Below are 25,100 nucleotides of genomic sequence, written 5' to 3'. Positions count from 1 at the left end.
GATCTCAGGGTCCTGGGATCAAGTCCCATATCAGGCTCCCAGCTCAGTGGGGAGTCTGCTTCTCCCTTTCCCTCTGCCTCTCGCCTTGTTTGTGCTCTCTCCATCTCTGTTTCAAATGAATAAATATTATACACACACACACACACGCTTCCAGAGCTTTTTCCTAAAACAGGACGATTACATATGTATTATGGGTCAATGTGTCTTTTTCACATAACATTGTATCTTAAAAACTTTATGTCAACTTATAAATTTTAATCTTTGAAATTATGGCATATACAAAAAAGCATATGTACTACGAATTGTTTAGCCATTACTCTATCGTTACTTTGGTGTTTTCCAATTTTCTAGTTCCCGCTAGACATTTATTTCTAAAACTAGCAGACAGTATATAGGTATAACATCTTAGGCAAATATATAGGCTACTAGGTGCCTGGTGCTGTGCCTGTGTAGAAATGAAAAAAAATTCTAGAAATCACCAAGGACACACTGCTTCTTAAACACCAGATGAGATTGCCTGAAGCCTTCAGTTACATTTTCTGGAAAATCCTACTCATGATTTTAGTAACTTATCTGTAGGTTTATAGTTCTGTGGTCATTCTTCCTTCCGAGTTTCTACTTCCACTGATTTAGTTTAGCTTCAAAACTGTGTAGCTGTTCCATGTGTATGGTTCTTATTCTAATTGTTTTGACCAAGTCATATAACTCAGCATTTTCCTCAATGTTCATAAAACAAAAATTGTACACGTATCATATGTATTTTTTAACAGATTTGATTTACATTCTTGAGAACCACAAAGAAATTATATTGCAGCCCATTGTAGCACTGCAAATACCTAAAGTTGTGTGTTAATCAGTACCTTAAAAATAAAGTCTCTTTGCCTGGTCTGGATTCTAGTTTCAGTTTTCTATACTGAAAAGTACTCTACTTCTCTACTTTCTTATATATACTTTGCATCTTTTCTCTCTTTTCTATCTTCTTTCAGGAAAAAAACTCCCACCTTTCTCTCATAGCTCCATACAGAACATTTTAGGTCCCTGCAGCAAGATTTTCCAAGTGCACATTCAACTCAGGACACATTTTGTAAATTCAAGAGCTGGGCTAAAACTTAAATGTGGTCCATTTGTAACAACCCCACCCAATTAAATTAGTAGAGACAGTATCCTCTTTAATCTCTGTGAGACTGAAGGAGCAAGACTCTTGCCTTCAAGGAACTCGGCATGTAATAGGCGTACAGACCAGTTGATCTACCACTGGACTACCATGCAATGGAAAAATTGTGGAAACACTGAACAGGATAAATTTAATTCAGCCTTGAGGCATTATGAAATGCTGCCAGGAGGAGGCCGTAATCAAAGACGGCCCACAGGTGAGATGGCTTTCCATAAAAAGGTAAGAGTGCTCTAAATTTGCAAAACAAAGCCGAGAAACACCTACCATACTGTTGATCAGGAGAACATTCAAAGAAACCTGGCTAGTTGCATTGCTTCCAGAAGTAGGTTAACAGTCTAATGTAAGTGAGCTCTACCATTTATAGCATTTGCACATTATTTGGGTACACTAAAACCAGAGGAAAAGCAATAATAATACAATTGTCATGATATGACTTACATTGTATAATTCCTAGTCACCATTTTAGAAACATTTTTTTGTGTCATTAACAGCCATGAAAATAAAACCATGCATATAATTTAAATATGTTTTGAAGGACTAAGAGTCTGGATGTTTTGAGGATTCTGCTAGATGAAATTATAAAAGAAATTCTGGTTTTGAAAACTAATGTCAGTTGCCTATTTGATCTGGGGCCATAGCAGTGAAAGGGGAAAAAAAAGTAAAATGGTAAAATTAAGAAAGATGCAGAAATGAAAGAGAAGGAAGACATGCCAACCACCATCCTTTGCCCAAACTACTAACATCTTCCATTAAAGAAACTGCACTTCACCATACTGTTAGAAAAGGATGCTCTTGAACTATGAATTTTGTTCAAAAAAATACCTGCGAAAGGAAAAAAGAACTACAGAAAACTATAACCAAAATGCTCTATAGTAGAAAATAGATAATATTAATCAAAACATTTCAGCTGAAGAAATTCTTCACCCAAAACTAACCACTAAGTAGAATAGTGGTTTCCAAACTTAAATATTTTCAAAATAGCATTTGATGATGATCCAAATTTAGGAAATTTCGCACTGAGGTAATATTTTCATCAAATCTGTGGTGCATATTCCAAGTCTGGAGTCACATACTGTGTTTATAGTTTTCGTATCCTTTCCCTCCTTCAATCTGCAAGAGTTTCTCAGCCTGTCTTTGTCATGACATTGACATTTTTGAGAACTTCAGGCTAGTAATTTTTAGAAAGTTTCTTAATTTGAATTTAACTAATATGTTCTCATAATTTAGATTCAAGTCGTGCATCTCTAGCTGGAATAATGCAGAAGTGACAAGGTATCCTTCTCAGGGTATCACATCCCAAAATACAAGATGTCTACATGCCACTTCCTAATGAGGCTAATTTGGATCATCGGGTCAAGTGCTGTCTACCTCCTCCATTTTTTAGTTGCTTTTCTTCCCTCATTCTTCTCCACTGTTTAGTAACTATTTTGTTACTACTTAGCAGTCTGCGGTAAGTCACTTTGAGAACAAGCAACACTCTGCTCCTCATCCAGCTTTTTCTGCAGCTGTAGTATCACCTATGTGTCTGGCCTGAATCAATTTTTACCAAAATGTTCCCATTTTTCTACTCAATCATTTCTTCCACATTTATCAGCTGGCACACTAATTAAAGAAAATCAATGTCCTCATTTCTCTTCTATTTGTGTTTATTTACTTATCATAAAAGACTCAGTGATTTCCTACTTCATTTGATGGATTACAATCCGTTGTGGTATTCATTTATTTTGATGCTCAAAGTACCCCAGAAATGGCCAGTGGGAACCCCATCTAGCTGTATCTAATGTTCTTTCGGCATGTCATTATTTTTGAACACTTTCTTACTCTCTGTCTCACCAAGATGTTCCAGCTTCATCTGGCCCCTTTTTGCCCTATCCCTGGAATCAGATATTTTTGTAAGAAGTTCTTATTCTTTTCGGTAAGGCTGGGTGTTTAAAAACTAACATCTGAGCACAACAAGGTTTGCTTATGGCTACTACAGTATCAGTGCTTTTTTCTGTGGATAGAGATAGGGGAAAATATTGATTTGTCTCAGACTCCAGGCTGTTCCCTTAGCTACATAGTTGATTTCAGGTCCCTATTTCAGCCTGAGAGTGAGAATGTGAGACAAAGTAAAAGAGTGAGAGAAATATTGAGAAGACAGAGTTCTCAAGATCTCTTTTAGAGTCATTTCTGGAAGTGGTGAGTAGAAGGAAATCTAAACCGCACTTTATTCTAGACCCACAACATAAACTTTGCCCATTTGTACTTTCAATGATGTTTTCTGTCCAAATGCTGACCTTCAGCTGGCCTTAGATATGATGAAAGAAGAACTCTCAATGCATCTGTACCCATTTGATTTGCAATGCCCCCTGCATTTTACTAGATCTTAGAGGATTATCTGTCCAGGTACAAAGTCCAGTATATAAAAAATATTAATATAGTAAGATAGGATTCCCCCTGATTTCAAACTATATTATAAAGCACAGTAACTAAAACAGTATGGTGTTGACAAACAGACACACAGACCAATGGAACAAAATAGAGATCCCCAAAATAAACCCAAACATATATGAGCAATTAATTTATGACAACAGAGCAAGGGATATGCAATGGGGAAAAAGATAACCTCTTCAATAAATGGTGTTGGGAAAATTGGACATCCTCATACAAAAGAATGAAACTGGACCACTATCTTATATTATGCACAAAAATTACTCAAAATGAATTAAAGGCTTGACTCTAAGCTCTGAAACCATAAGACTTCTAGAAAAAATAGGTAATAAGCTCTTGACAGAGGTCTTGGTGATATTCTTTTTGAATCAGACACCAAAAGCAAAAACAACAAAAGGAAAAATAAACAAATAGAACTACATCAAATAAAAAGTTTCTGCACAGCAAAGAAAACCAGCAACAAAAAGAAAAGTCAACCAACTGAATGGAAATAAATCTTTCCAAATCATGTATCTGATAAGGGATTAATATTCAAAATATACAAAGAAGTCACACAACTCAATAAAAAAATCTGATATAAGAACAGGCAGAAGATCTGAATAGACATTTTCCAAAGAAGACATACAGATAGCCAACGATACAAAAAAAAAGAATGCTCTACATTATTAATCATCAAGGAAATGCAAATTAAAACCATGAGATGTTACCTCTATTAGAATGGCTATCGTCAGAAAGACTAGGAATAATGAGTGTTAGTGAGGACATGGAAAGAAGGAAAACTTTGTATATTGTTGGTGGAAATGTAAACTTGTGTAGCTACTATGGAAAACAGGAGGATCCTTAAAAAATTAAAAATAGAATTACCACGTGACACAACAATTCTACTTCTGGATATTTATCTGAAGGAAACTAAACACTAATTTGGAAACATTTATACATCCCCATGTTCATTTTGGCATTATTTACAATATCCCAAATATGGAAGTAATCTAAGTGTCCATCAATGGATGAACAGATAAATAAGTTGTGGTATATATGTAATATGAATTATATTTATGTAATGGAATATTATTTATACATAAAACCCCAAAATTTTGTGATTTATGACAACATAGATGGATCTCAAGGCATTATGCTAAATGAAATAAGTCAGAGAAAGAAAAATACTACATGATCTCTCATATGTGGAATCTAAATACACACACACACACACACACACATACACACACACACAACTAAACTCATAGATGGGTGCTTGGGCAGCTCAGTTGGTTAAGTGTCTGACTCTTGATTTCAGCTCAGGTCCTGATCTCAGGGTTGTGAGACTGAGCCCTGTGTGGGCTCTGTGCTCAACATGGAGTCTGCTTGAGGCTCTTTCTCCCTCTCCCTCGGCCCCCACCCCCTGCGCACACATGTGCACGTGCTCTCTCTGTCTCTCTCTAAAATAAATAAATAAAATCTTAAAAAAAAAAAAAACCCAAACCCTAAGCTCATAGATACAGAGAAGACAGTGGTGGTTGTCAGAGGTAAGGGCTTTTGTGTGAAAAAATGGGTGATTTTTCTTTTTTTAGTTTAAGTGAAAAGAATAAAATATATAGATATATTATATATTTAATATATTTTATATATATCTCAAGAGCTTGAGTTATATATATATATATATATATATATATATATATAACTATATATATATATATATACAGATGAGGTAGGATTGAAGGGATAATCTTTGAGTAACTGGCTTAAAAATGCCCAACCAACCCAGAGAAAACTAAACATTGTATATAGATTATGTTATCATGCCCACAGATCATTGTGATAAATGAGACTCCATGGACAAGCTTGAATAGTGCACTGTTCTGTGAGCAATGCATTGCCATCTCAAGAGAGCCAGGTACTCATAGGACTTAAATCAGGCAGGATTTTACAGGAACTGTGATATAGCCCTTTTAAAAGCCACTTTGGATAGTCGTTTGATTTTTCATTTTATTTTTAGCAAGTACAGAAAAAGGTGGGAAACATGGCTTAGCTTAAAACAAGACAAAGGAAGATTTGATATCTTTTTTTGATACCTTACAATAGAGTATTCTTTAATGAATAGCATTATGAAAGAAATAAGATTATACTGGGATATAAAGCTATTTAATATGCTTCACTGAATTTAGTGGCTGGTAAGTTATAACAAGATTATTTTTAATATATTTTGGAGATAATGCTAGATACATTTCTTTATTCTGTGACTAGAGTTGCTCTGTAATCATTTCTGTGCCCCTTTACCTAAAATGTTTTACTGAACATATCAAAGCATGTTGTATAAAACAAACAAACAGTAATCTATGGCACAAGATGTTATGGAACTTGTAGCCCAATTTTTTGACTACTTGTCCATCTATTTAAACTCAGAACTGATGCAGTAAAAACAGATGGACACATACTCTAATCATTACAAAATTATTTTGTAAAAATCCTTATTAGTATTTAATAAAAGACTAACAGAGAACTATGTCAAACTAGAAAGTCAGAATTTCTCAAGTCTAGAAATGGCTGAGGTACAGACTTCTCTTCCGATGAGTATTTTCCCTATTGTTTCCTCTTCCAATTAAGTTAACAAGTAGTCATCACCATGTGCTCTGTTCTAGACACAGACCAGAGTGGCTGGTGGTTGTCACTAAGAAACAAATAGCTTACAGGTAGTAGTGACTTCTGTGTTATGGAAGTTTTAACCCCCGGGGGAAGAGTAATTCATAGGTAGCTATAAAACATATGAGGAGACAACAAAGGAGAAAGTTTCATAGACATTAGAGAGCAAGGAGATCTGGGAAGAGAGGCATATGGGGTAAACAAGCAGCAGACTAGTTTATTAGGTGAAGAGTCTTAGAGATGGGTATGAATACCAGGAATTGCTGTCAGGGAGTGGCTAATTCTTGATGGAAACTTCTTGTTGCTTACAGAGTTCTCACTCTGGAACCAGGTGATCAATCGCACTAGCACCGCTTTTGGTGGGTTTGGGGGGACTTCTGGAACTCCTTCCAGTCACGGTGACTGACCAACAGCAGCTTTCCTTTGCTTTGTTTCAGGCTCACTTATTCCATGTGAGTTTGTCTCTTAGCAATGTTCAATTTAGTAGCAAGTTCAAGAAAAGGAAATCAGAGTTTGGACATTGGATAGGATGAAGAGAGCTCTATTTACCAAATTTAGAAAATTTTCAGCAATTATGCCTTCAAATATTTTCTGCAACCCTTTCTCTCTTCTTTCCTTTAAGGAACTCAATTATCCATTTTTAGGTAACTGAAAGGCCTATAGCCCACTGATAACTATTTTTTTTCTGTCTTTTTCCTCATCTTTATTATTTTGAATTGTTTCTATTACTATGTGATTAAATTCACTATTTTTTTCCTGCAATGGTTAATCTGCTCCTAATTGTATTCAGTGTATTTTTTCATCTTGGACATTTTTTTTTTAATCTAGGAGTTGATTTTGGACTTTTTTGTATCTTCCATGTCTCTCATTGTATGCTTTCATTTACCTTCTGAAACATAGGTTTTAACTGTTTCAAAGTCATTAAACACTAAATCTCTCAACTGTGTTATTTCTGGGTCTGTTTCTATTTATTGTTTTTTATCTTCCTTTTGATATTTTTCAGCTTTTTGAATGCCTGGTAGGTTTTTATAGTATGTTAGACATTGTGAGTTTTATAGGATGCTAGACCTTGTTTTATGCTGTATTTTTCTAAATAGTCGGGGTTTTCCCCCCTCAAATGCAGTGAAGTTCTGTGGGAAAATTTTAGTCCTTTTGAAGTTAACTTTAAGGTTTTGTCTAGTGGAGACAGAACAACATTTACTCTAGGTAGAATTTTTCTACACAAGTGGGAAATTATCCTTCTGAGTATCCTACCTGACTCCAAGGTTTTCTTTTTTCTTTTTCTTTTTTTTAATGATTTTTTATTATATTGTGTTAGTCACCATACAGTACATCCCTGGATTCCGATGTAAAGTTCAATGCTTCATTAGTTGACTCCAAAGTTTTCTACTCTAGCTAGTAGGAACATAAACTAGACATGTCCCTGAATGAGGTCAAGAAGTTGTTCTGCCTTTTCCTTACCAGTAGCTCTTTCTCTGGCCTTTGGTTGTTTCCTTACACACATGTGTTGATCAGTATTCTGGTAAAGACTCAAGGGAAACCTTTTCAAATCTTTGAAGTTCTTCCTATATATGGTTCTTATTTGTCTGCTATTCTGCCCTGTGAATTCTAGCTGCCTTGGCCTCTCTGAACTCTCATCTCTGTTAAGGAGAGCTAAATTTAATGTTCAGATTTCTATTTTAACAATTTTTTTTTTTTTTTTTTGGCCAGAGATCTGAAAAAGGAATTGGGAGGAACAAGACTACTAGGGAATATTAAATTACAAAACTGGGGGGGGGTATCTTCACCAAGGCAGGCCGGTGAGGGTAAAGAGGAGGTCATGGATTTAAGATATATTTAGAAGAGAAAATAGAGAAGACTTGGTTATCAATTAACCAGGCATAGGGAGGGGAAAAGAGACACATGAGTTGGCCGCTAGGCTCCTAGCCTATGTGAGTGGGTAAGGGTTGGCCTCCTCATCAAAATAGAAAATGCAGAAGGTGAAAGACCAAACAAGTAGGGGACAAGGATGATGAGTTTAGTTTTCTACATACCAAGTTCCCTGGTGCATGTGGCATACTGGAGGGGTATACAATCAGTATTTCAGTTTGGTTCAATTTACCATACACTGAATACCTACCATATGGTAGGAACTTTGCTAGGAACTGGAAAGAGAAGGCAGAATAAGATGCAGTAGTTTTCACTAGCGTAGAACACAAGAGATCTGGGGCATATATATGTTTGTTCTATAATAATGTCTTATTTATCTGACCACCAAACCCGAAAATTCGAAGCAGCAGTTGCAAGTGTGAAAGTTAGGAAGAGAAGATCAATGAAATAAAGGTTTATAGTCTTTCTTCCATAAATAAAGCCCCTAGTCCATTTTCAGAGACTTTTGACCCCCGTGTAATACAACATCCAGGCTAGCTCTGACTCTCAGCCAAACTAATTTTCTGCTTCTGCTTCAAAGTAGGAGATTAGAAGCAGGGAGGGAACTGCTAAAGGCAGTTATATTTTCAGTAGTGTGAAGTGATCACTGACAGCTTGTCAAGAAAAGCAGGAAAACAAAATAGGGAAAGCCCATCTAAGCCCAGGAATCTAAGTCCTAAACATATCAGTAGCTCTGTGTTTACCTCAGTATTGCAGTAATGATTATTTATTGTGATGTTTGTTTACAGTTATATGTTTTAATCATCAAGAAGGATATTTATTATGCCAATTTATTTTCTGCAACATCTGTCTGATGCAAAATAAACATCTAATAGATTTGTATTACAGGATTTCTTACAAACATTACTGGTCTCATTAAAACACAGAGATACTTTTTTTCTACAATATTATAAATTAAGAACACTGGTTAATATTGTCCAGACTCCTGTATAAAGGCTAATTAATAAAATCTCAAATTAGATGCTTAAGTAGGACAGTAGAGCCTTTTGGAAAAAAAAGAGGAGATGACCTTATTAAACCACTGTTTTGGGGCGCCTGGGTGGCACAGCGGTTAAGCGCCTGCCTTCGGCTCAGGGCGTGATCCCGGCGTTACGGGATCGAGCCCCACATCAGGCTCCTCTGCTATGAGCCTGCTTCTTCCTCTCCCACTCCCCCTGCTTGTGTTCCCTCTCTCGCTGGCTGTCTCTATCTCTGTCAAATAAATAAATAAAATCTTTAAAAAACAAACAAACAAACAAAAAAAAAACCCACTGTTTTATAATCCATCTCCACATCTGTTGGTCATTAGTAACCACAACCAATGGGTAATACCTAGCTTAAAAAGTGTCCATGGTCACTTTATTCTTTCAAATTTACCATTAGTTCCTTTTTTTTTTCTGTATCTATTCTAGTTCTAGTATTCCAAGAAGTTCAACACAGGTGGAAAGTACAAGTAAATGAAGAGAGGTTTTACAAGGAAAGTAAACCGGCAGAAGAAAAGAGCTAAGCTTGATAAAATGTGCAACCCTTTTAATATGTAAAATTGATTAAGGGTTGGGTCTTTTAGATTCTGCAAATGGAGATCTATCGAGAATTCTACCAATAATCAGATCAATAGAGGAGGAATCGAGAGAAATTTACAAGCACTATTTATGGGCAATCTGGAGAATGTGTAGGTATTACCTTGTTTAAATATTAGTATATATACATATACAGACAATAGCATAGAAATTTTTAAAATGTTTAACAACGTAATGAACAAAAAAGCAGAAAAAAAGGTTTAGTTTTGAACAAAATATTTATGAGATATACATGTACAGCCCAGAAAAAAAATACTCTGTTAAAATATTTAAAAATGGGAAAACACTAGATAAGATACAACAAATAATATTTTTCTCACTAATGACTAAGCCAGGAGAGTGAACGGAGTTAAGGCAAGATTGTAAGGAAACCTGAAGTACAAAAGGAGATTAAATGCTGCCTTAGAAGCAATGAAGAGAAGAATTAAAGCCATTGAATACTCAATTATGGCAAATGCAAACTTGGGAATTTTATCTCCTAAAGGAAGTGGACAAAGAGATTACAGTGATTATAAAGTAAAATACATGGGGGATTAAAAATACACATACTAGGTACATGAAGTTAGCATTTTAGGAAAAAATATTGAGGAAGAATCTAATATTCAATATAAAAAATACTTTTGACCTAAAGAAATACCAGTTTATAGATCAAAGATGACCACTGAATATAGGCGAAATAAAGAGAGAAAAATATCGAGTTCAAAGGCATCACCTCTTTACCCTCATCACTTCCTCTACTCCACAAAAAGGCACAAGGACTGACCAGTGTTGTGTGTTAAATCCACCCAGACTTTGAAGAAAGATAACTCCCTTGATAATTAAATGTTTCAGAACACATATGAAGAGAAAGACAACACTGGGATTCTGTCTATGAAGTAAGCCTAACCCTGCTGGTAAAACCGGAAGAAGAAACTTGAAACTGATGCTGAAAATGCTCAGTAAGATATTAGCAAATTGGATTAAGCAGTCAGTAAAAGATAATACACGATGACCAAGTGAAATTCATAGTAACAATGTGAGATAGATCAATACTAGAAATATTAGTATATTTCACACTATTAATAAATGAAAAATCATAGCATTATCTCCAAAGATACCTAAATGCACTTGAAAATATTAACATTTATTCTTGAACTTAAAATAAGTTTAATAGAGTAGGAATAGTGGTGTTCCTTAACACGATAACTAGACACACGCACACAAAACCCATGTACACACAAAAACAAACACGAACAGATATAAAACATGTGAATATATGCAGACACACATTGCCCTTAATGGAGAAAAACTTGATGCATTCCCATTAGCAAGGAAACAAGTTAAACTGTCTTTTAGAGTCATTAACAATCCTGAGAAGTACTGGTTAATAAAACAAAACTCATAGTAAAACTCTCTAAGAAGAAGAAAGCAAAATCATCAATTGATGAATTTCTTTTAAATAACATGAAAACTTATAAATGTAAAAATCAAAAGAAAGCTATTATAATAAACTCTTTAGTAATATGTTGGGAAACATATGACTTCTCATATTCAAGAAGATACGGTTATACCTACATATCCATTGATGGATCAGTAGATGAAGTGTGATGTACACATAGAATGGAATATTATTTAGCCTTAAAAAAGAAGGAAATACAGCAACATGCAAGAACATAGATGAACCTCAAGGATATTATGCTAAATGAAATACGACAGACACAGAAGGACAAATCCTGCATGATTCCAATTATATGAGATGTTAAAATAGTCAAACTTACAGAATCAGAAAGTAGAATGGTGGTTGCAGGGGTACAGGGAGATGGGAAAGTGAAATGAGCTCTTGCTAATCAAAGAGCATAAAATCTCAGTTATATAAGACAATTAAGTTGTAGCAATCTGCATTACAACATTGTGCCTACAGTTAACAAAACTGTATTGTGCACTTCTAAAATTTAAGTGGCTAGATCTCACGTTACATGTTCTCACCATAATAAAATTTTTTAAATATATAAATTAAAAAATACAAAAATAACTAAGTAGAAAATTTAACATTTAACACTTTTAATAACAAAGTATAAATAACATCTTTTTATAAGAAAAAAATGAAATACTTAAAAATGTCAATATTTCCTGAATTTATACATTTATCATGGTTTAAACAAAAATCACAGTTTATATTTTTGTCTCTTTGACTCAGAAAATACAATTCTTAGCCTTTTATCAGAGAGTAAAAGTTCAGGGAAAGGATATATCTGAAAAATAAAACTAATACGATTTATTTACCTGCTTTGCCTGATATTAAAACAATTTATAAAGTCTTAGTAACTAACACATTTTTCTAATGCAGGTACTTATAGATCAACAAAATAGAGTTGGATAGATCTGATATATATGAATATATACTCGATTTATGAATTTATATTTTCCTCTCCAAAAGGAAAATTACTGGTAATCTCACAGTTGATTTGTACTTCTGGGTCATGTGCTAGATTAAAACAAAACAAAACAAAACAAAACAAAACTCCTGGGGAAGTACATATAGAATACAAATTAAAATATTTTGAGGATGCTTCAGTTATTAAAAAAAAATAAATACCTAAATGCTGCTTCCGGAATTTACCACTTCAAGTCTATCTGAGCTTAGTTATCAATTGTAGAATTAGAATTCACCTACTGGTGCTTTGTACTCAGCCTACAGACTTGCTAATGGGCTACATAGGTAAGAAGGAGGGCAGGATTTTATTTCATTACAATGAGAAAGTTTTTATAATCTTCTTATGCCCTCATTTTTTGCATGTAAATATTTGCTTTTTCTCAAGCTCAGCAACAGATAATAACTCTTCTCTGTTATGCCAGCTTAGTTTATCTAGAGGGAAGGTTGCTGTACTTGTACTCAATCAGGTATCAGAATCCTAAGAAAACCAAACCATACTTTTCCCCTGCAAGGTTTCTATTCTCTCTCTTCTTTGACATTCAAATGTGTCAACCAACAGCTTTAAATGTTATTGCTGATAAACAGAGAAGGATTTTTGTATTCGTGATATCATCTTCCATGTGCCCCAAATACTTAGGAATCTCATGCTCCTTTGTTGTCAAAGCAAATGCATGTGTGGCTTTTACAGTTAATACATCCCTAGGATGTTCTCCTTGCTATTATGTCACCTTTTAAATTATATTTCATAATTTTGGACTGAGTTGGGAAAGAAAAATAAACCTTGACTGTCTAGAGATGCAATGAGTACATTTGTAGTAATATCACTGTATTGCATTAGTTGCAGAAACATGTAAAAAATTTAATTTTAAAAAGATACTTTTACTGTTATTATTTAGAGTAACAGAGCAAAAATGGCAATTTCTTTCTTTGGATAAATAATATACCCTTGTTTTTTTTAATAGCAGTTGACAAGCATGTTCTCAATACAATAATCATTTCATACATAAAAAGAAAAATATGAGATCAAATGAATTTATGAAAGTCTCCTTGATAGTACATGAGATAGTTAATGTTTTATATTCCAAATCCAGTGGTCTTCGCATTAAAAAATGATGCTCGATCAGCAATATGGAATGCTAACTCTAGGTAGCATATTCCAGATGAATAAAGGAGCATTATCACATCTTTCCCTGTCAACTGGTCATACTTCAGTCATAATAAGAAATTAGGGGACTAAAAGAAAATATATAAGGCCTGTCTTTCCACATCAGAGGGTAGGTATATTGACATATAATACTGCTCTGTAGCAGTTCGGCCAGGACAAATGGAGACTCCAGAGGCCAGCCTTATGGGTCAAGCTGAACTGTTCAAATTGTTCCCAGTAGAAGAATCGTGTTTCTGTGATGTTTTAATATCTCTGCTTTGATTACAAGAAATTTCATCATGTCCTGTTTTTATTTATTATAATCAGAAAGTATTTCCTTAATTTTAAAATGGTATGAATAAATTTGACTAATGAATACAAGGTTTTGCCAAAAAATCCATTTTGCTTAAACTGAGAGGTAAAATATGATAATACACCAATAAAAATTCTTACATGAATAGTTTTTTTTTTTTTGTAGTATAGGTTTAGATGATCACTTTGAAGATAGTACAGAAAAATACTTGCTAGTATATATTCTTTAACTGTTTTTATTATATTGCCAAAAAGTTCTGTTCAATTTCAGCCTTGGTATTATCACATCTGCTATTTTAAAGTGCTTTCATATTGAATATGTTAATATTTTCAAGTTGACTTAGAATAGTGCATTGCACAGAATAATTGCTCATTAAATGTTAGCTGTGCTAGTAATACTATTTTTTACTTTTCCAAAGACTCTTTCCTATTCTGTAGTAGTCTTACAAATTCTGTTTTCTACTTTAAGTAGATAAATTCCTGCCCTGTTTGGTCTCCCTTTCTTCAAATGTCGAATAAAAAATGTTTTCTCAAGGTACACCACTAGAATATTCACATCTCTTGCTTCTACTGCTCCCATACTGCACCTTTTTGTTGTTTTGTTTTCTCGAAGGGTTGCTTTAGGACTTGTCTTCAAGTATTTGAGGATAATCAGAATCAATTCAGTTACAGGAAAATCACTAATCCCTGCATTATATTGTCAATATTTGCCATGAATGCACTCCTATTGATTTTTTTTGTACTCGTGACTTGTGGATTTTCTAATTCTATATTTCCCCAAACATCTATCACAGGTGGTATTTGTCTAACAGCTCAGAAATAGCTCGATGTTGGGAAAGAATGGAATCATTGCTGATGCTTCCATGCTTTATTATTTTAAGATACTCTACACTTTGTTTTTTGTATTCTTTGTGATCCTCATGATTGTGTATTCAAAAATGTTTCTATACACTCTGTTATCATAGGAGATTTGTTTGCTTCCTAAGCTTATTTGTCACATTATAAGTTGAATCACTATTTTTTATATGTAGCAGGTAGAAGTTAGACACACAAATTAAGGGGCCATCATGAGAGATAAGTACAGCTGAAAAAGTCCCCCAACACTACATACCAAGCTGACACTGGTTACCACCAGTGGGGACCTGGAACCTCCTACTTAAGTCTTACTAAGAGGAGCCCAAACTGATCTATGCTCTAAACCAATCCACATACCCTTCTCTTCCACCAGTCAATTTAAGAATAAGACTGGGCTGGCTTGATGGGAATGAAGCATCCATTCTCCCGTAAGTTGTCTTGATTTACTATAAATGAATGGGAGTAACTTCTAAATCTAGGTGAGGGGGAGCTCCAAGAGAAATTTGATACAAATTCTGGGTGCCAACAAAGGATAATCCTGCCATCTAATTTTTTTTTTTTCCTCCTCATTGTGCTGAATGTCAACAGACCTATTCCGGGGCCTCTGTTGAAGTAGAAGTCTTTCCAGAGTTTACAGAAATTAGAAATTTTCTGTGTGAATGAGGAGAGAGCCTGAAGTTCCCAGGAATAGTGTGTAACAAAAATCAAAGGGAATTTGGTACAGCATGACCAAAAAGAAGATGGCCAACTATTTCCACCACTTCTTAATTCTTTAAAGTCCTGTGGGGACAAGGAGTCATCCCAAGAAGCCCTCCTAATTCCATAAAAAGAGTATGGAAGTTAAAAGAAATGACAGAAGCTGTGGGATAGACCAGTGTCTGCTGGGACAATAAGAGTCTCAACTTAGAGAAGTAGCTGGAGGTTTGAAAATGTGGACAAGGTAGATAGGAGGTCTAATTTCCTATCAACAGTATCTTCAGTGATGAGGGGGGCCAAAAACCTTCTCCATCACTTCAGAGAAAACCAGTTTGAGTCACCATGATGCTGAGGACACATTACCACTAGAAGAAGCAGCCCATCCAATTAAGATTCTGTGGCTTTCCTGTCCCTATTTCTAGTCCTGGACACCTGAGGGTTAGAGATGGGGTTGGAAGAAGGAAAGTCTTAAGAGTCAGAATCCCCAAACCTGCTATTCTCCAAGGAAGCCTAGGTCATAGCTCTAGCCTGGGGGAAAAGAAGTATGAATCTTGAATAGTGAAATTTTAAAGAAAAACAGGATTGATTCTTAAGAACAGAAAATAAGATCTACTAAATAGTTTCTATGTGACTTTTGGATGATGAAGGAAATGTAGCTGTGGCCCTTCTCACTTTCTCTTTTAGTGTTGGGTGAATAAGAGGAATGTCAGGCTGGGGATGAGAGGAGATGTTTAAGGCTTAAGATAGACTCAAGTGTAGGAGGTATTCAACAACTCTAGTCTAGGTACTTCAGCGTCCTTCACCACTGTTGTATTAGAGAACGTCAGTAAAGAATGATATACTGTCCAGGAGGGGAGTATATGCCACTGACTGGAATTCATTGGTGTTATTTCAGGAATCCTGGACACTTTGGACAGGCTGCATGAGGGAGAATATATACCAAAGGAAAATCAGAGATAGGAAAATAGGTATTTTTAAAAGTCATTTCAGTAATAAAATAAAATAGATTTTAAAGCCAAATAATGGTGTCTCATGTGAAATAATTCTAATTACTACTTTGTAACTGGTCCTTGACCAAAGATAATTTGTGGAGACTGAAAACAAGAAGGGACCCTGTTAGGTATTTCAAAACCAATAAACATGTGTCATTAGGACCTGTTCATGGAGGTTTTATTGCTAATGCATGTAGAAATCTCATATTTTATTTTATAAGTTGCAATAAACAGGGTTGTAGCACACAACAGCATCTATCAGTGTATATTTTAGAAGTACTGATGTCCCTTAATATAATGATAAGAAAGAGGTTCTTTGCACCTATATGATTTTGCCTGACCACTGATTATCCCAGGAGCTCAGTGGCTAAGGGATGAAACTGGATGATGGAAAGCTGTGGAAAGTGCGACCAATAAACAAACCCAAGCTGCAGCATGGTTCTATAAACCATGGCTGCCATGCTGAGTGAGTAATTATGCTATTGCAGAAATGATAAATAATGCTGTGCTATCTTCACTGGGAAAATGAAGTATTTCTTGCCCCTCAAATTGCTAAAGGTGAAACCTGCTTTCTGGGACCAATCTGTTAGAAGAGAAATAATCTGACAAGATAATTCTTCTTAAAGGGCTACATGTTTGCCTCCATAGCATGAAAATATTTAGTTTATAAATATTACCTGCCCTCCTTGTCATGTTGTGAGGAGGAAAATTAAGGCCTAATTGAGATTCAAAGGAACAGTTTTCAAAAATTGGAATTTCAGAATAATCTTGATTATGATTGGGGTTCTTATTTAGTTTCATTTAATTAATAATTATTTTACTTTAAATCCTTAAACAGGGGAACGAATGATGGATTATTATTTAATCATATTGTGGAAGGCTTAATATAAAATAGTGCAAAATTAGTGTACGCATGGTGTCTGTATGTGTAACTCATTGCATACCGAAGAGTCATCAAATTAAGTCTAAGCTATCAACCACCCATTAATATTATCTTTGTTGGAATACTTGTCAAATATTATAAGAGAATTTTATTTCCACCTTCTTTCCATATGTGATTAGAGTTATATATGTAACTCTTCTAAGCTGGGCCACCTCTAGTCCAACCCAGCAGCAAGTCAGCATCCCATCCAAAAACGCATCAAGTTTTAAAGAGACTGAAAATGAATATTGACCTTTACTAAAGATCTCTTGAGGAAGCAATAATGAGGCAATTCATAACATAGCGCACAGCGCAACATGCCTACAATCCTCTTCAATATCTCTTTCTCTCCTCAAAGTTTCATCACACATAACCGCAGCTCATATTTTTCTCCTCATTTAAACTCCCTCATGCCAAGTGGCTTCCCTCTTGTCCTTCCAGCTCTGGGCTGTGCCTACTAGTCTCCAGATATTTAAAATGTCATGCTATTAAACCGGGAGACTCCCCACAGCACACAGTTTGGGACAGTAGTGTCCATCCCCTTTGACTGCTCTGCTGGGATCCTGAGGAATGAGTTTCCCCCATTCAATCCCGATATTTTCCAATAAAATTTGTTACTTTTTGGGGGGAGACTGTCTTCAAATGCTGCAGTTTATATAGTACCTTTGTACTGTTTAACTCCTTTTTAACTTTGTCAAAAGTATCACTATACAATCTGAGTCAATCTTACAATCGTAGAAAATAATATGATTATATAATTGTAAAACATAACTTGAGATAAGTGAGTTACTTCAATTGATGAAGTTTGTTTGGTGATGACTAAAGCAGAATGCATTTTCACAGCAAGGAGAAGGAAAGATATTTAGCCCGGATCTGGAACTCCAGAGCCCATGATGTGATTCCTATGGTGAACATAAGCTCATGAAAGAGCTACATAGTAGGAACACAAAAGAAAAAGGATTATACTTTGAACTATTAAAGCTTTGGCCTATATGGCTACCCAGCCGACCTCCATAGTGACACCACCCGTGAGTTTAAAGGACTATTCCTGTCCCTTGGACAAAAGGCTTAGATACTGTGTTTTATACCTAAATTTAATCTTTACTTTTAGGTTTTAACTTCAGTGATGAGAAAAGGCAAGTGACAATAACTTTAAGAAAAAGACCGCTAAGGGAAATAGAGATTTTCCCTAAAGCTGAGAACAACTGAATTATGTCCACTAGGAAAATCTTCCCCATCTTCTAAGGTCTCGGTAGTGTTAGTGCATGTATGGGATAGGAGGAACTGACAGCAGGCCCAGCATTAAATTGCAGCAAGTCAAACTTGTCTTTTTTCACTGAACTCCATATTGATAGCCTAAATTTTTGTTTTTGACCTATATCGTCTACCTTCTCCTATTGGCGGAGTTAGAATACTGAATTCACACTATACATTAAAACATGTGAGTTATAATTAAAGCTACTTCCTAAAAGAACTCATCATTAATCAATTTCTACTTAGATGTTATACAGCCAAGAACAATTTCCCAATGATACTCTGTAACTTTCTATAAGTGACTAAGAATAGTCATATATCCCAACTGAAATAAATTGTATAGTGTTATATATTCTTTTTTGGAAATGAAAATTTATCATCTGAGTTAATGAAAATGTAAAAAACTAATTTAATATGGGAATTCATATCATCAAAGCTTTTTTAATTCCTTGTATTTGTAAATCAGTATTCAAGATAATACCTCAGATTATACACCCAAATTAATCTAAATTCTCAGTAGACAACATTATTGTCAAAATCACACTGACACAAGATCTCAAAGAAATAGAAGCTTGATATCACGGTTAATAATTTTTGGACATATCACTGTGGTGATAAAAGCAAGCTGTGAATTAGACACAGATACAGAGATTTGAATACTGGGGATTGTAAATCTAAACTTATGTCACTTACATGTTGGAAGACAGTCTTTCATGTGGTCCTCAGATTTCTGTATATATTATAAGCAGAAATTCTGAGCATCCTTTGAACTATCTCATCGAGAACATTTGTGTGGTAAACAATCCTGAGAAAACAGAGAGAATGTCTACCTCCAGAGCAAAGACCCAATTTGCTTAGAACCTTGAAGATCATGATGGTGTTGTCCTGCTGAGCAAAGGCAGGTATTCTTCTACTTCCCATTATAAAAGATGTGGGTTCCCCAAACTCAGGGTTTCTTTCCTGTAATGCAACCCATTTTGTGAGCATGTCACTCAGCCTTCATATTGATTTTTGTGAACTGGGGCTTAGAAGTGCTGATACTCTGGCTGGTGTTAAAACATAAGAACCTCTCAGTTTCCACTATCATCCATGAGGCTATGGTTAGATGATTCCCAGTAGGATAAAATCTCCCATCCTTCATACTTATAAACACATCTCACACTGAAGATGGTATAAATGGACATGGCAGATGATAAACATTTCCACTAAAGAGCTTTCCTAGACCCAAGCATCTTTTTGACAGAATTTAAATTTGAATAGTAACAATAATGTTCTAAGGGAATTTGACTGAAAAGATTTGCAATCCTGAATATTTTTACAAAACTCAGAAACAACTGATTTGTTCAGCTTTTTTTTAAAATATGAATTGTTTCTATGCACTAGCCACACAAAATTGCTAAAGTTTCCCTTTCAATAACAATTTTATCTCGCATTTGCAAACAGAACATGATCCTTACTGTAGGAAGCCTACTACAAGATATGTCAAAACAATTAATCCACTACAGATAAAAGAAGTTCACTTCAAGAATTCTTGGGACTTAAACGAGATTTCTCTTTTTTTTTTAATGGGAAAATTACCATGTTGCATAAAAGTCACTTGATTTTACAACCTACTATGTAAGAGAAGATTGTGCGGTGTTCATGCAGGTATTTGGGAGTGGTCATTCTGTCCTCAGGCACTTCCCCAGCCCTGACAGTTGTTTAGCAATTCCTCCATTCACCTCCATCCTAGTAGTCTTTGCAGAAAATGTTCCAAATAGTTTCACCTATCCCAGTCTTCATTAGGCTCCCCTCTCATTCTGAGCAGGCCAGTCCCCCAACTACATGCTCATTTGCTGACAACACTGAGACCCTCTGCAGTGTTGCTCTTTATCTAAACATTTTTCTTCTGTGTCCTTCCACATAACTCCTTTGACTCACTATTTTCTCAGAGGAAGAAGTATTCCCCTAATTTACATGCCTGATACTTTCATTCCTTTCTCTTCCCCCGACCTCAATCCATTAAAAGTATTACAGGATATTGAAAAGTCACTATTTTCTCTCTTTTACCACATTCTTATTGAGGTGCTAATTCACTTCTGCTGAATATTTTAAGAATTATGAAGGGGCACCTGGGTGGCTCAGTCCTTAAGCGTATGCCTTAGGCTCAGGTCATGATCACAGGGTCCCTCACTGGGCTCCTTCCTCAGGGGGAAGCCTGCTTCTCCCTCTCCCACTCCCCCTGCTTGTGTTCCCTCTCTCGCTTTCTCTGTCAAATAAATTTAAAAATCTTTAAAAAAAAGAAAGAAAAGAATTATGAAGCTGGTTCTTCTAGCACTAGCCCATCATCCACTTGCAGGTTAAGTAGGAGTACTTTTTTTCTTTTTCTTTCTTTTTTTTTTCTTTTTAAATCGGGCAAGACTACGATGAGGATTTCTCTGAAGAGAGTAGCTGGCATATTAATATGGAATAATACAGACTGCTATTGAGCAACATGGAGGGAATCAGATGTTTCTCCTCACTTCAATCCAAGTATAACATTCAAGGTTCCAACAAAAAAATAAAAATAAAAAACCTACCTAAAGTGTTAATCAAAAGCATTTTAATTAAGGGAACAATTTACAGAGTTGGGGAGAAGTTTGTAAGAACCAAAAATGGAACATGAAATAATCTGGAACAAATAACAAAGAGGAATTATTGTCATTCCTAGTCCTGAAGGGGAGAAACAGAATTAGTGGTTCTCAGATCTCGGAAAAATTGCAGCTATATAACTAAAGGAGAGGGCCTCCAGGAGGAACTATACATTCAGGAGAGGAAGAGAGCCACTGTCAACCTGCAGCCTGGCAGGGATGGGGTCAGGAGAACAAATACCACAGCTTCTATTTCCCCCCATACTTCCTTTTTCCTTATGGTGTTAGAACTAACCAGAAGCCAGAGGACTCAAAGTTGGGGCAAACCACCCAGGATACATAGAGCAGGCTGGAACTGGGTGGAGAAAAGACATGAAGGGACAAAGGGAAAGTATCAGCCAAAGGGCCCTCCTGGAAGACTACACAGAGAACCTGATATATGTTCCCTAGTTGTTGTTATCTTTGGGTGATAAACAGGAACTTGTACCTGGTTTGTGCCTTAAAAAGTCTGAATGTTAGAGACTGCTTGAGCTGGAGAAGCTAGGCGTGAGATGTTCAATATCACCAAAAGTCAGGGCTAAAGTTTATTTATGTTTTCTGTGTGCCACATGTTGGACTTCACAGGGAAACCTAACTGAATGTATCTTTAGTAAAATCATTGTTACCCAAAGCGATTATCAGAGATGACTGTTAACAGAGGACTGGACCTCTGGCAGCTAAGGCTTGAGACAAAAGTCCTAAGGATCCTGCCAGATGTGGGAGCTGAAGATGCGCATGGAGGTTGGGGGTGGAATACTACCAGCAGTGAGTTCCCAAAGAACCCAAGCAGCCCGTGGCAGAGTCAGCTTTGGACATTTGTCTCAGACAGAAGGAACCATTGTCTGATGACAACAATTTGGTTTTTCAAAATTTTATCTTTTCCCTTTCTTCCAACTTTATTCCCTTGATCCAAATAACAGCTAATGAGTAGGGCATAAAAAGAAGCATGAGAAAGAGAAGCTGAGCCCACATCATTTTCCCTTGAAATATTTCCAGTCTCAAGGAGGAATGAGTGGTGGAATAGGAATTTTACATTAGTGGAGTTTACATGTACAAGCCTGGATTGGAATATTTAATTCTTCAGAGTTAAGACTATAAATTAAGGCCTGAGTATGGTAAGAAAAATTGTGCTATCTGAGACTTCATCCAGGGATGTGAGGAACCAACCCGTAGATACTCAAAGGTAGTGGTCTAGAAAGAAAAAGCCAGTTTGTAATTTCCTCCATTACAAGTCCAACTCTGGCAATGAATTATGACGTTTACAACATTCTTGACCTCCCACATTCTGCCTACAAACAGGCTTAGATGTCCCACATTCTAAAAGTCTCCCCAACTCCTGAATTACTAATTCATCCAGCCCTGGATTTCAGCTTTTTCCCTTTTTTGCCAAATACTTGAAATGGTAGCTTTTGGTGGTATTTCCTCTCATGACTTTACCTTTATAATTATTTTAATTCTCTCAATGTTTTAATCTCTAATTTTTAGAATTACTTCTGTATGAATATCACCAGTGACTTTATATTAAAAAAAAAAAAAAGGATCTGGTAGATTACCTGAAAATCTCCTTCCTGGAAAAGATTTACCTGCTTTGTTCAAAATAGTTGTTCCCAGGCCTGCTGTATAACTTATGTGACAACTGTGGGACTCAGCTTCATTAAATGATAGATATTCTAGACTAATTCTCAAAATCTATTCTTTTTGCCTCTTCATTTGTTTTTAATCCTTAGCTTACTATTAGAAATTTTTCTGGTATTTTTTTCCCTTAAATTCCTGGTTCTCTAAGTCATTTCCTTCTCTAGATTATCCCTTCAATTATTTTTCTTCATTTTAAAACATCTTAAGAAGATTACACATGCATTTTAAAAATAAAATCAAGTAGTAATAAAATATTAATAAATATTAATTTCCATCCTTTAGTCCAGTTATGCTCTCCAAAGGTAATAATACTAATTCTCATAGCTATTATTCTGATATTTATTACCATCTTTCTAAATAAAATGGATTGTTGTGATACATCTATTTATCATTACATACTGTAATGATTATAGATTAGTATTATGGTTAAATAATATTTAACCTCTGTAGATTAGTAATATGGTTAAATAATATTCAAGTAAATGAGTATTAATATGCTCTTAACTAGCAAATATTATTTAATTCAGGTATTAGAAAATTATTTTCTTTATAACTTGATGCAACTTTTGCCCTTCCTAAGTTAGAAATGTCCTACTCTGTTTTGTTTTTGGCTTTTAACATACTTTTCTAATTACTGACCAAGCCTTGTCATACTTCAAATGATTGATCAATAGTTTTTCGATGACCTCTCCTACATTTCATGTCCCACATTTTTAGCTTTAATAACAATTATTTTCTTTCATTTTAAAATCAATTTCATTTTACCTTCAATTTAGAATTTGTATATATGATCCACCTACACTATTAAATCAAAATTATTTAGAAGAATCTTATCTTAATCATCTTTGTACTCTTCATGGTATTTATGAAATGCATGTTATTTGAATTTAAATGAACTCGCTTGAATATATGCATGCTATCTTTGCAAAGAATATGTCAACCTAAGATAATTGGTGAGTCATTTCATAAAGCTGCTGTACAACATAGACCTGTATTTTAAAATTTGCTGTTATATTTCAAATAATAAACACACTTTAGTGCATGCATATATGAAGGTATTCATAAGAAAAATACAGTTATCAGGGTTATAAGGAAATTCAATGTGGCATAAACATGAAATATGCCATTTTAAACAAACAACTACCCATTCTCAGCATATTATCTCTGTGCATAAGTAATAATGTGTTTACTGACATAGAAGGCATTATTCGTGACTGCTTGACAAGAAGCCCCATAATTTTTTATTTTTTTAAATATAAAGTGAGTGATTTAGTTTTGAGAAAATTAATGATCATTTATTCTGCAATTACTTTTGCATTTCCTATTATAAAGGGACAGTTGTAATTTAACAAAAAAAATTTAATATAGATGTGACAATTTATTCTTGGATACTGAATATGTGAGCCAATAAAGACAGAAAGTTAAATTTAATAAATTCTTAATTTGTTTTACTTCAATATTTTAATACCATTAATACTGTGAAGGTCACTAAGATAAAAAACAAAGTCAGTATTTTTGTAGTGACCCATTACCTAACAATATCCATCTTTATTTTACATGGTTGTCTCAAATTATGGCATGCATGTGGTCAATGTAATCACTGAGGACATGAATATTAACCTACATTTAGTCACAGGAATTTTTATATATTTTTTTCTATTAATATTTTTGACAACTTAATTTGGAGTGATTCAGTATGTAAGTTGAAACCAGCAAATACATCTTCTAAAAATCTATTTAAAATTGAGGAAGGGAGAAGTAAAATGACATGTTTTTAATCACTGGCATATCTAATTACCTATGCTATCTGTGTCCCCCATAATTAATATTAGGACGGGTTAGCTATTTACTCTTAAATCTTCTATTGTTCTCAGATTATAAAGAGTAACTAACATGAGAGAGTGGGGGGAGGTGTCGAAAGAGCCTAAATATTTTTATTTAATTTTTATTTAATTTTTCCTTGAAATAATTTATCTTTAGTTTGTCAGTGTTCAGATTATCTATGACAATCACTTGTGAAAGAAAGAATTACTTCAGTTTGCCTGAACTGAGCATGTTAATAAAAACTTGGACATGGAAGTTCATTTGTGCAAAAAAAACTGTAATTAGGATATCCATGGAAATTTACCTTAGTTTTTAGAGGTTGCTTAGTAAGAATCAGAGAGGGAGGGAGGGAGGGAAGGAGGGAAGGAAGGAAGGAAGAAAATTGCTAAAAAGATGCAGAGAGCCTAGCTTTTATTCTTCGTTCCACTGATAAATCATTTGCTTCACAATTTTTCATTAATTTCACAATGGCAATCACCATGGAAAGAGTGCTTCGGGGCTGCACATAACTGAAGCATTAGATATTACCAGCTTTTAAGTTATTACTCAAGCAATGAGAAGTGCCTTTTTAATTTAAATTCCTATAAAGTATGTAATTCCTAAAGGCGGAGGGTAAATTTTGTAAATCCTAGAAGAGGGTAGTAACTGCAATCCTTGTTAGGTCACTACCAAC

This window comes from Ursus maritimus, unplaced genomic scaffold, assembly GCF_017311325.1.
Source record: "Ursus maritimus isolate PB19 unplaced genomic scaffold, ASM1731132v1 scaffold_10, whole genome shotgun sequence".
Taxonomy (NCBI): domain Eukaryota; kingdom Metazoa; phylum Chordata; class Mammalia; order Carnivora; family Ursidae; genus Ursus; species Ursus maritimus.
The sequence above is the reverse complement of the archived record's forward strand: the minus strand, read 5'-3'. Positions refer to the sequence as shown.